At 45.4% G+C, this 11,970-nt stretch overlaps 1 protein-coding gene across 3 annotated transcripts in view; it reads left to right on the plus strand.

Moving 5' to 3' along the window:
* The window catches only part of SNX10 (sorting nexin 10), a 69,452-nt gene that overhangs the window by 285 nt on the left and 57,197 nt on the right, over positions 1-11,970 (plus strand). The window contains exon 1 of one of the 3 annotated variants that reach the window (XM_024755075.1): positions 16-109. The exons of 1 other annotated variant lie outside the window; for it this stretch is intronic. The gene's annotated coding sequence lies outside the window, so the exon portion shown is untranslated. One more of the 3 variants, XM_024755076.1, reaches the window with a different exon arrangement.

An 11,970-nucleotide genomic window follows, 5' to 3' on the forward strand; every position in this document is an offset into this window, starting at 1 on the left:
TGCGCCCGCCGCCGCCTCCGACGCGCCTTTGAGTCAGCAAACTCCGCCGCCCGCCTGCCCGCCGGCCCGCCGGTCCTGCTGTGCCAGGCTCTGCCCGGAGGTGCAGCCCGTAAGTGACAGGAGACCTGCTGGGGAGGCCTCGCCTGCGCCGCCGGGGGGAGGATCGCTGCTGGGAGCGAGCCGGCCGCCCTTTCCCTTCCTTTCCCGAGGCGTGGGGCCCTTCCTGCTGCGACCAGGTGCCACTCCCTGCGGGCTGGGAAGAGGTTTGGGTCTCCTGGGATTGGAGCCGGGCGCTGCCTTCTTTCCAGCCGGGGAGGAGAAATTGGTCGGCCTGTTTGCCAGGGGAGGGCAAGGATCGGATCGATCCGGCTAAAAAGGCACCCCGGGGAGAGGGTGGGGCAGAGGTGGAATCCTGGATGCTAGGAAAAGTGCTGAGGCACCTTACGCCAGGCCGGGTTGTGGGTGGGTATTTTTTAATTCACGAAAGGGTAGCTTTGAGTTTAGAAATTGGGAGGGGTACGCAGAGGGTTTTCGTGGGATTGTGGGATTGCGGGAAAAGGCCCGAGAGAAAATCCACGTTGACTGATTATTAGGTCTGGTGCCACGGGAAAGCAACAGCCTGTTTTTCAGTTCTGATGCATCATACTTCTTTTTTTAAAAAATTTAATTTAATTAATTTTTATACAGCAGATTCTTGTTCATTATCTATTTTATACATATTACTGTATAAATGTCAATCAAAATCTCCCAGTTCATCCCACCACCCCACCCCGCCGCTTTCCCCCCTTGGTGTCCATACGTTTGTTCTCTGATGCATTATACTTCTGTAAGACGGTCTGCAGGTGATTGAGGGGAATGGTCACGGGGACGTAGAGCCACACGTCCTGCTTGAAAGGAAGGGCTTCTATTTCTGCAAGGCACGTTTACGTGTAAGAATAATGGAATTAGAAAGCAGGAAGGAGGCTTTCATGTGATCTCCTTCAAACCTTTCATTTGAGGGATGGGAAACTAAGGCCTCAGGGAGGAGAGTCGTTCAGCTGTTCAGCCGGGTGGGAGAACAAACAGGCCTAGATTCTGGCGGACTTCTGACTCCAGCGTCCTCCCAACCCCTGGGGGCCTGAGGTGGGTGTAGGCTTGGAATACATAAACAACCTCTTCTCCCCTGGGAGTGGGCTGGGTGAGTGAAGCCACTGGGGAGAACTGGCCGCTGCATCCTTGGACCAAACTCAGCTGGGGTGCCTCAGTCTGAGAATGGAGGTGAGTGAGGTGCTTCTCCTGCTTCTACCATCCCTTCCAGTGATGCCTAGTCCTAAGGCCCTTTTTTTTTTTTTAAGGCATGGGAGATTTAAGGTTGCCTAATGGGACTGTTTTGAATAAAGATACAAAATAAAATACATCCAGAAGTAAATATATATGAGATGTGAAGTAAGGTGATTAGCACTGACCTGTATTTCACTGGATCACCGTTTTGCCTGCCTGTCTATTTTATTCTCATTTCCGAGGTGACTATTGCACTAGGGAGGAAATTGGTGTTGAGAGTGGGGACTTCTTGCTCAGGTGACACTGCTTCTCACCAGATGTCTCTTGACTGACTGGCATTCTGCTTCTCCCCCCACCATACAGGGCTGTGGTAACTTCCTCTTGTTTTACTTAAGGGAAGGCCTCCCGGATCTTGGTATCCAAACATAGAAATAAACACCTTCATTTTTTCCCACATAGAAGTTTGTTGTTTAAAGACTAATGTTGTGTTCTACTGCAGCATTTCTACTTGATTTTGGAGCATTCTTTTTTCTTTTTTTTTTAACATCTTTATTGGAGTATCATTGCTTTACAATGGTGTGTTAGTTTCTGCTTTATAACAAAGTGAATCAGCTATACGTACACATATATCCCCATATCTCCTCCCTCTTGCGTCTCCCTCCCACCCTCCCTTGGAACATTCTTAATAATAGCTCCTCTCAGCCTTAGGGTCTCTACTTTCATTTTAGAGGGCTCAGTTTGTTAGTTCAGCTCTTATGGGAAATGGCTTCTTTTTCCTCTTTTGGTGTCAGGGCTGTGGTTTAAGAACCACTTGCGAGGGGTTTAGAATTGACTGAGACCAGGGTCCAGCCTTTGCAGTCTTCCATTTTTAAGAGTGGCAAAGGAGGGCTTTTGGCCAAAGTCACGGTTGACCTCCATGGAGAATACCCTGCATTTTGAACTGTTATCACCAACATCTTTTTTTTTTCTCTCTTAGAATCTAGTAGGTATGAATCAGCTTTTATGTTCTCTAAGCCCTGTTCAAACTAAGAGGTTATATGTGGTAGTGGTTACAGCTTCTGGTTTCAGACTCATTAGTGTTGAAATCTGGGATAATCATTTGCTAACTGAGGTACTGTCAGCAGGGCACTTAACTCTCAAAGTCTGATTTATCCTTTATTCAGAGATAAAAAAAAGGAACTGATAATCCTTGCCTCCCAGAATTGTTCATAACATTAGTTGACATTTAATGAGCACTGATTATGTGCTAGGCATTGTGAAAAGAGTTTTTATGTGGCAGGCTCATTAATCCTTACAACAAACTTCTTTTGTGTGTGTGTGAAATTTATTTATTTTTTTATACAGCAGGTTCTTATTAGTTATCTATTTTATACATATTAGTGTATACATGTGAATCCAAATCTCCCAATTCATCCCCCCGCCGCTCTCCCCCCTTGGTGTCTATACATTTGAATCCTTACAACAAACTTCTGAAGCAGATTCTGTTTACATCTGGGAGAAAATGAGTTATCAAGATATCTATGGCTTTCCTAAACTCTTCAGCTCACAATCTTAACCACTCAGCAAGTGCGTCCCAGATTTCTATAATATGGAATAGTTATTTAGGGCTTAGTGTGTGCCAGGCCTGGTTTAAAATACCATATGTATATTAACAATCCTTCAGATAGGTATTGTTTTAATCCTCGCCTCCTTTTTTCTTTTCTTTTCTTTCCTTTTTTTTTTTTTTTTTTTTTTTTAAATAACAGAAGAAGGAACAGGCACAGAGCCTAAGTCAATTAGTAAATGATGGAGCCATGATTTGAATGAGGCAGCCTGGCTCTGGAATGGGTACTCTCCCTTAGCCACTCCTCTGTGAATGTAGGTAAAGGGCTTAGCCAGACCTCAATCAAGGGCAGCTCTTAATTGGCATTTTCATTTATTTTTCCCTAAGTAGCCACTTCCTCCTCCCAGTCTCTGCGGAGGAGACGCTTTTAGTTCTGGAAATGATTCAACTTCACTTAAGGTTTTGTGATTCTGCATACATTTCTGTTGTATTCTCTGTTATTTTTTAAAAGCTTATGGTAGGTCTCAGTGATCTTGACCCTGGGAATACAGAGATAGGCTTTCGGGAGTCTGTGAACTCCCTGAAAATGTATGATTTCATACTCTTGTGCAAGCATGTATTATTCTGGGGGTGAGAATGCACAACTTTAGATTCTTAAAGGGTCACCCATGGTAGAAAGAAAGGTTAATAATGACTATTCTAGTCCAATAATCTCGTTTTACAAATGAGGCCCAGTGGAGAGGCAGCACAGTTTAATCTGAACTACGCAGCTAATTAGAAGTAGGAAGGGGACTAAAACTCAGGTCTCCTGACTTCCAGTCTCATATTCTTTCCATCACACCCCAATATCTCCTTTTGGAATGAGTGGTGGCAGGTGAATAAATTACGAAATGCCAAAAGACGCCCAACTCTCCCACTAGGCTTCCCCACTGTGGGAGAGACCAGCAAAGCTTCCTGGAAGCGCCATCAAAATATATCATCCTTGGCATGCCATCTTGTTAGCTGAACCACTCTACGGTGATTTAGGATGGGAATCTACAATGCTGAAAAACACAAGCCAAGAGGATAAAATTTGGGGAAAAGACTTGGAAAGAGTCAGAACATGCATTGGTTGAGGCACAAGGAGGCCGTTTAGGCCTCTTGGTAGAATTGTAGTGTTGGAAAGTTTTTGCTGAGAGATTTGTAAATTCAAGCAAAATTCCAGTAAGTCTGAGATTAAGGGGAGGGTGTGAATCACTGGGAAGCCAGGCCACCTCTTAGCCAAAGCTTGATGCCCCAGTGACTAAATAGGACTAATATTTAGTCTTATTAGAAAGGTTTAGTCCTAAACCTCATTAATATCAGGTAAGCGTGGATTAAAAGCAGCCGTGGTGGGACTTCCCTGGTGGCGCAGAAGTTAAGACTCTGCACTTTCAGTGCAGCGGCCTGGGTTCGATCCCTGGTTAGGGAACTAGATCCTGCATGCCACAACTAAAGATCCTGCACGTGGCAATGAAGATCCCGTGTGCTGCAACTAAGATCTGGCTCAGCCAAATAAATTTTAAAAATTAAAAAAAAAAAAAGAAAGAAAAAAGCAACCATGGTGAGGGTATGGGAAAATAGATTGTCACTATATACTTCTCTGGGGAGTGTAAATTGGTACAACTTTTTGGAAAGGCACTTTGGCAGTATTTATAACATTTAAAACTTTGCATACTTTCTGATGTATCAGTTCCCCTTCTAGGACTTTATCCCTCAGAAATACTTGCCTCCTTGAACAAAGGAGGAAATTGCTATAAATGAGCTGATATGGAGAGTGTCTATTATATATTAAGTAATGAAAGCAAAGTACAGAGCAGTAGGTATATTATGATCTCATTTTTGGGGGGAAAAAATAGTCTATAAGGATATGCCCCTAATCTGTAGACTGATTATGTTTGGGCAGTGGAATTGAAAGGGGTTAGTAGTATGGAGGATTTCATCAGTAGATTCCTATTTTTAAAAATCTAAATTTTGGGGCTTCCCTGGTGGCGCAGTGGTTGAGAGTCCGCCTGCCGATGCAGGGGACACGGGTTCGTGCCCCAGTCGGGGAAGATCCCACATGCCGCGGAGCGGCTGGGCCCGTGAGCCATGGCCGCTGAGCCTGCGCGTCCGGAGCCTGTGCTCCACAACGGGAGAGGCCACAACAGTGAGAGGCCCGTGTACCGCCAAAAAAAAAAAAAAAAACAAAAAAAAACTTCTAATTTTGAAATGATTTTAACCTTACAGAACAATGACCAAAAGTAATACATTTTTTTTTTTTTTGGCCTTTTTATGCTTCCCTGATTCCACTGAGGCTCCTGCAGCATTTGGCCAAAGTTCCCTGGGCATCAGAGAAAACATGGAAGGATGCACGCAACTCAAGCCTCAGGGGCCCAGAACCTTAAAGGGCTGTCATCAGTGTAGGGCACCTGTCCTTGCTGAACCAAGCAAGCTGGAGTGGATGTCCCTTCAGTCTTTTCAGTGCATTCCTCTGGTGCTTAGATGTTAAATAGTAAAATTAGACTATCTTTAGTTTTGGAGAAGAAAGACACATTCTCTTCTAACCTAGGTGTCATCTGAGGGCCTGCCAGTCCTTGTTCCTTAGAGAACCAATTAACCTTGGTGAGAACCCACGAGCCCATGGCCCAGGGAATTCCAAAGGCCTCCCAGGTTTGCTGCTAATTCCCTGGGCTGTGTGTTGGGGGAGGGCTCACGTGTTCTTTCTGGTTTACCTTGGTGACAGCCCTGACATGTTGATGGAGAAATCCACCCCACCACGTGCTTGCTGGTTCAGAGGACTTTGCTAAGCTAGTGGAGCAGTCACCTTGCGGGGCTCCTGACCTTCCACTTTCTCCTGGGTCCCTCTCTCGGTCTCTCAGCCCTGCCCCTCCCCCTCCTCCCTTTCCCATGAGCTCCAGGGTCTTTTCTCTTTATTTTGATGACTATGGATGCTCCCCAGTTCCTCTCAGACTTACAAACCCAAATGGTTCCAAGTGCGGAACAGAGCAGGGGGCATTGTACGTAGGGAAACTATGCTTCTTAGAAATGATAAACACAATACACAGGAAGGAGGTTTCTATTACTGATAATTATCCTCCCCTTTCTCACTGACACAGTGGCTCTGTTTGCTGTAGAGTGGCATTTGGGACAGCTGAGGAGAATGCAGGTGTTCCCACAGCCCTGGGTTCTGGTGTGTCAGGGCAGGAGACGTGGAGCCTTTCTGTGGGCTATCCCTGGGTGATCAGACCCCGAGAATCGGGACTCCTTCTGCCCAGGTGCACGTGAAAATTCCTACACCAGGAAATCAACTTAACCTTTTACAGGGAGGCACAGACTGGTCGCTGGCTTTTTGTAGCCAGCTCATTTCTCTGACGGTTGGGAAACCTTGAAAAAATGTGACCTCTGTTTTGAGAACTTTGCCAAACTGAGTCTGTGGACAGATATGAATCAGATGCCTAGGATTGCAGTCAGTGCTTCGGGCAGATAGTTTAAGGAATAATAAGTTTGGCATTTTACTCACTTTTAAAAGGACTTTCTCTATGTCTTATCTCAGCCTTCTTGGGTCAAGGCCAGGCATTGGACACCCCTGGGTAAGTGTGTGCCGCAGGGAATGGCCAAGGTGTGTGCTTCACTGTGTGGGCTGTTTCAGAGCATATAGATTTAAAATATTCTGCTCCTGTAAATATTACTGTCCCACCTGACAAATCAGATACTTGAAGGGGACATTTTTAAAAAGGCACAGTGCTCTGTGATCATCAGGAAGAGACCTCAGCATTTCCCCCTTCAAGGGTCTTGGAAGAATCTAGACAATAATGAGCAGTGACAGTAGCTGACACAGTGAGCTCTAGGTGCGTACCTCCACATTCGCTCATGTGATCTATCTTTACAGTGGATCCATGACGCAGGCTCTTATCCTCATTTTACAGATGAGGAAGCTAAGGCACAGAGACGTGAAAGAATTTCCCTGGGCAAGAGGCAGAACAAGAATTCGCAGCCAGGCTTTTTGGCATTCACTGTGCCCTTCCTACTCCTGTTAGGCGGACACTCCTTGCTCAAAAGTGAAATCTCCCTTCTTGCTGGCCCCTCAGATGACTTGCCAGTTCTTCCTATCTGGACTGATGTCACGTTGGGCAGAGTTGACTTGACCAGTAGATCACTACCCCTGGTGCTGCTGTCTTCCCATGTAATTGAACTTGCCTCCCCAGTGGCAGCTCTTTGTGACAGAGGTGGTGAGCTTGGTGGGAAGACTATTTCCAGTGTGTTGCAGTGATTTCCTTTTTGAAAGAGAATTTATCACTCAGTTTAAAAGGGGAACATTTAATGCCGACTTTTGTCTCCAATTTGCATGCCTGTACCCTTTTCTTATCTCAGCCCCAAACTGTTCTCCAGGAGCCTGAAGACTGTTCCATGTGGATGTCCATCATCATCCTAGCTTGTTTCCAACTGAACTCAGCTTCTTTCTCTCTTACCTCTAAAAACAGACCTCCTTTCCAACTTCCCCATTGCCTATGACCCCAGCCTTCTTCCAGTCACCTGGCTGGTGAGTCATCCTTGACTCCCTTTCTTCCATCATGCTCTGTCTTCAAGTTATTCTTGTTACGTACATCTTTTTCAATAAACTTGATTTTTTTTTTTGGCTGCACAGCTTGTGGGATCTTAGTTCCCCGACCAGGGATTGAACTGGGGCCCCCTGCAGTGGAAGCACAGAGTCCTAACCACTGGACCACCAGGGAAGTTCCTAATAGACTTGATTTTTTTTTTTTGGTTGTTATTTATTTATTTATTTTTAGATGACCATTTCGTATTTATTTATTTATTTATTTATGGCTGCGTTGGGTCTTCGTTGCTGCGCGCGGGCTTCCTCTAGTTGCTGCGAGAGGAGGCTACTCTTCGTTGTAGTGCACGGGCTTCTCATTGCGGTGGCTTCTCTTGTTACGGAGCATGGGCTCTAGGCGCACGGGCTTCAGTAGTTGTGGCATGTGGGCTCAGTAGTTGCGGCCCGTGGGCTCTAGAGCACAGGGTTAGTAGTTGTGGCGCACGGGCTTAGCTGTTACGTGGCATGTGGGATCTTCCTGGACCAGGGCTCGAACCCAAGTCCGTTGCATTGGCAGGCGGATTCTTAACCACTGCGCCACCAGGGAAGTCCCTAGACTTGATTTTTGAGAGCAGTTTTAGGTTCACAGCAAAACTGAGGGAAAATACAGAGACATCCTATGTCCTGCCTGCCTCCCCTCTCCCATTATCAACTTCAGCATCGGAGTGTACATATGTCATTACAGTCAATGAACCTGTACTGACACATCATGGTCACCCAAAGTCCACACTTTACATTGAAGTTCATTTAACTCATAGTGTTGTACACTCTGGATTTTGACAAGTATATGATGTGTCCACCATTATAGTATCACACGGAATGATTTCACTGCCCCCCAAATCCTCTGGGCTCTGCTTCTTGTTATTTTCAAATGCACTTGGCCATCACCCCTCCCACCTTGAGTTCATGATCTCTCCTGCTGGCCGGTGCATTCCAGCAGCCCTGTGATGAAGCTCACGGCCTACCAATCCATCTTCCACCCCATCCCCAGATGAGTCATCACCATCGTGGCAGGCTTCCGTGTACTACACCCCTGCCTTCTAACAGAAGTCAGCATTCCTCCTCTCATCATTCAGGACTTCCCCATCCTAGGATGCCCACTGAAGCTCTTCCAGACTTACCTCCTTGTGATATTCTGCCAACACAGTCCCTTCACTCTTGGTTGACTGGACCCCTAGGTATACTGAAAGTGGTGGTGCTGCTGCTTTTTAAAATTTTTGGACATGCCATGTGGCTTGCGGGATCTTAGTTCCCCAACCGGGGATTGAACCCGTGCCCCCTGCAATGGAAGCTCGGCGTCCTAACCACCGGACCGCCAGGGAAGTCCCATGTGGTGCTGCTTCTTAATCACCCCAGGCTGGTCCTGTTTTCTCTTCTTGTCCTCATGCAAGCATCGAGGGCTCATCAAGTGCTACGTTCTTCGTGAAGCTTCTCTCTCTCCACTGTCCTCCTTCCTGTAATCCTGTTACCAGTGCTATTTTTTTGGGCACATACAGTGAACTTTGCATTAGAAGCAAACTGTTTCATATCTGTGTCTGGACATCTTTAGGTCTTAGGACTCAGGGAGTGTGACTTAACCCTCGCCAGGACCAATCCTAGAACCATCACACAGTGGGCTCTCAGTGATTGCTCACTGAATTGGATTTTTGTTGTCCTCTAGTTATTCCTGGGGGTCCTCCTTTATAGCTAATGACCCTAAAGAGGTCATATGAAGGCACTACACTTCTCTCAACATTACCTCCTTTCTGAGGATGAAAAAGTCAATTCCAGATGTTTGGTTGTTGGCTTTCCCAGTTCATGTATAGACAGAACCCTGCCCCCAACCTGACATCCCTAAAACATTTGAGACATTAATAACTCAATGTGTTGGTTGATATTCTCCACTCATTGCTATCTTTTAAGCATTTATCTCTAAGCATGTAGCTTGGATGCCGTGTTAGATGTAGGCAGGTACTGTGTGGTACCTAGCTGGGTTTGGACCCTGGCTCCTTCACTTACTAGCTGCGTGACCTTGGACGCTATTTCCATATTGGGGCTATCTTGAGGATGAGATGAGATCTTTCATGTTATAGTCTTTGTATAGTGTCTGGTGCCATAGTTAACAATCAGTTATTTTTTGTTGGGTTGCTGTTTTTGATTATGAATGGCGTATCTTTACCATCATTCTCCAGTCTCATCCTCCACAGCCTAGTGGAGTTAGGTCAGGAGGAAAGAGAGAAAACAATAGAGGACGGCACATGGCCTTCAAGACATTCCATCCTGGACTGTTGCTGGATAAATGCTTTCTTTTCTCCCAAGGTGAATGAGTAACCATGAGCAGAGGTGGGCTGCAGGAGGGGCTGGTAACGTGTTCTCTGTCCATACTCCCAGCCCACGTGGTTGGACTGCTGAGAAACTTGATGGTGATGCAGAAAAGAAGAGAATTAGCTGGGACTAATTCAATCAAACTTAATTGACCCTAGTTTTAAAAAGTTTTTAATTTAATTTTTTCATACAGCAGGTTCTTATTCATTATCAATTTAATACACATCAGTGTATACATGTCAATCCCAATCTCCCAATTCATCCCACCACGACCCCCACCACTCCGCCGCTTTCCCCCCTTAGTGTCCATACGTTTGTTCTCTACATCTGTGTCTCTATTTCTGCCCTGCAAACTGGTTCATCTGTACCATTTTTCTAGATTCCACATATATGCGTTAATATATGATATTTGTTTTTCTCTTTCTGACTTACTTCACTCTGTATGACAGTCTCTGGATCCATCCATGTCTCAGCAAATGACCCAATTTCGTTCCTTTTTATGACTGAGTAATATTCCATTGTATATATGTACAACATCTTCTTTATCCATTCGTCTGTCGATGGGCATTTAGGTTGCTTCCATGAGCTGGCTATTGTAAATAGTGCTGCAATGAACATTGGGGTGCATGTGTCTTTTTGAATTATGGTTTTCTCTGGGTATATGCCCAGTAGTGGGATTGCTGGATCATATGGTAATTCTATTGTTAGTTTTTTAAGGAACCTCCATACTGTTCTCCACAGTGGCTGTAAGAATTTACATTCCCACCAACAGTGCAAGAGGGTTCCCTTTTCTCCACACCCTCTCCAGCATTTGTTATTTGTAGATGTTCTGAAGAGATAGAATGATGTTTGCTATGGTATGTCGTATATGGACTTTATTATGTTGAGGTAGGTTCCCCCTATGCCCACTTTCTGGAGGGTTTTTATCATAAATGGGTGTTGAATTTTGTTGAAAGCTGTTTCTGCATCTATTGAGATGATCATATGGTTTTTATTCTTCAATTTGTTAATATGGTTTATCACATTGATTGATTTGCATATATTGAAGAATCCTTGCATCCCTGGCATAAATCCCACTTGATCATGGTGTATGATGCTTTTAACGTGTTGTTGGATTCTGTTTGCAAGTATTTTGTTGAGGATTTTTGCATCTATATTCATCAGTGGTATTGCTCTGTAATTTTCTTTTTTTTGTAGTATGTTTGTCTGGTTTTGGTATCAGGTGATGGTGGCCTTATAGAATGAGTTTGGGAGTGTTCCTTCCTCCGCAATTTTTGGGAAGAGTTTGAGAATGATGGGTGTTAGCTGTTTTCTAAAAGTTTGATAGAATTCACCTGTGAAGCCATCTGGTCCTGGACTTTTGTTTCTTGGAAGATTTTGTTTATTTGTTTGTTTGTTTGTTAGCGGTACGTGGCCCTCTCACTGTTGTGGCCTCTACTGTTGCGGAGCACAGGCTCCGGACGTGCAGGCCCAGTGGCCATGGCTCACGGGCCCAGCCGCTCCACAGCATGTGGGATCTTCCCAGACCGGGGCACGAACCCGTGTCCCCTGCATCGGCAGGCGGACTCTCAACAACTGCGCCACCAAGGCAGCCCTCTTGAAAGATTTTTAATCACGATTTCAAATTCATTACTTGTGATTAGTGTTCATATTTCTGTTTCTTCCTGGTTCAGTCTTGGAAGGTTATACCTTTCTAAGAATTTGTCCATTTCTTCCAGGTTGTCGATTTTATTGGCATAGAGTTGCTTGTAGTAGTCTCTTAGGATGCTTTGTATTTCTGCAGCGTCTGTTGTAACTTCTCCTTTTTCATTTCTAATTTTATTGATTTGAGTCCTGTCCCTCTTTTTCTTGATGAGTCTGGTTAATGCTTTATCAATTTTGTTTATCTTCTCAAAGAACCAGCTTTTAGTTTTATTGATCTTTGCTATCCCTGCTGGTTGTTTGGCCTGAGGCAACGCAACAGTGGAGCCTACCTGGGCTCTTTGGTAGGGCTAATGGCGGACTCTGGGGGGGCTCATGCCAAGGAGTACTTCCCAGAAATTCTGCTGCCAGTGTCCTTGTCCCCACGGCGAGACACAGTCACCCCCCACCTCTGCAGGAGACCCTCCAACACTAGCAGGTAGGTCTGGTTCAGTCTCTTATGGTATCACTGCTCCTTCCCCCTGGGTCCTGGTGTGCACCCTACTTTGTGTGTGCCCTCCAAGAGTGGAGTCTCTGTTTCCCCCAGTCCTGTTGAAGTCCTGCAATCAAATCCCACTAGCCTTCAAGT

The sequence above is a fragment of the Neophocaena asiaeorientalis genome, unplaced genomic scaffold, assembly GCF_003031525.2.
Source record: "Neophocaena asiaeorientalis asiaeorientalis breed wild unplaced genomic scaffold, Neophocaena_asiaeorientalis_V1.1 scaffold36, whole genome shotgun sequence".
NCBI classification, from domain to species: Eukaryota; Metazoa; Chordata; class Mammalia; order Artiodactyla; family Phocoenidae; genus Neophocaena; species Neophocaena asiaeorientalis.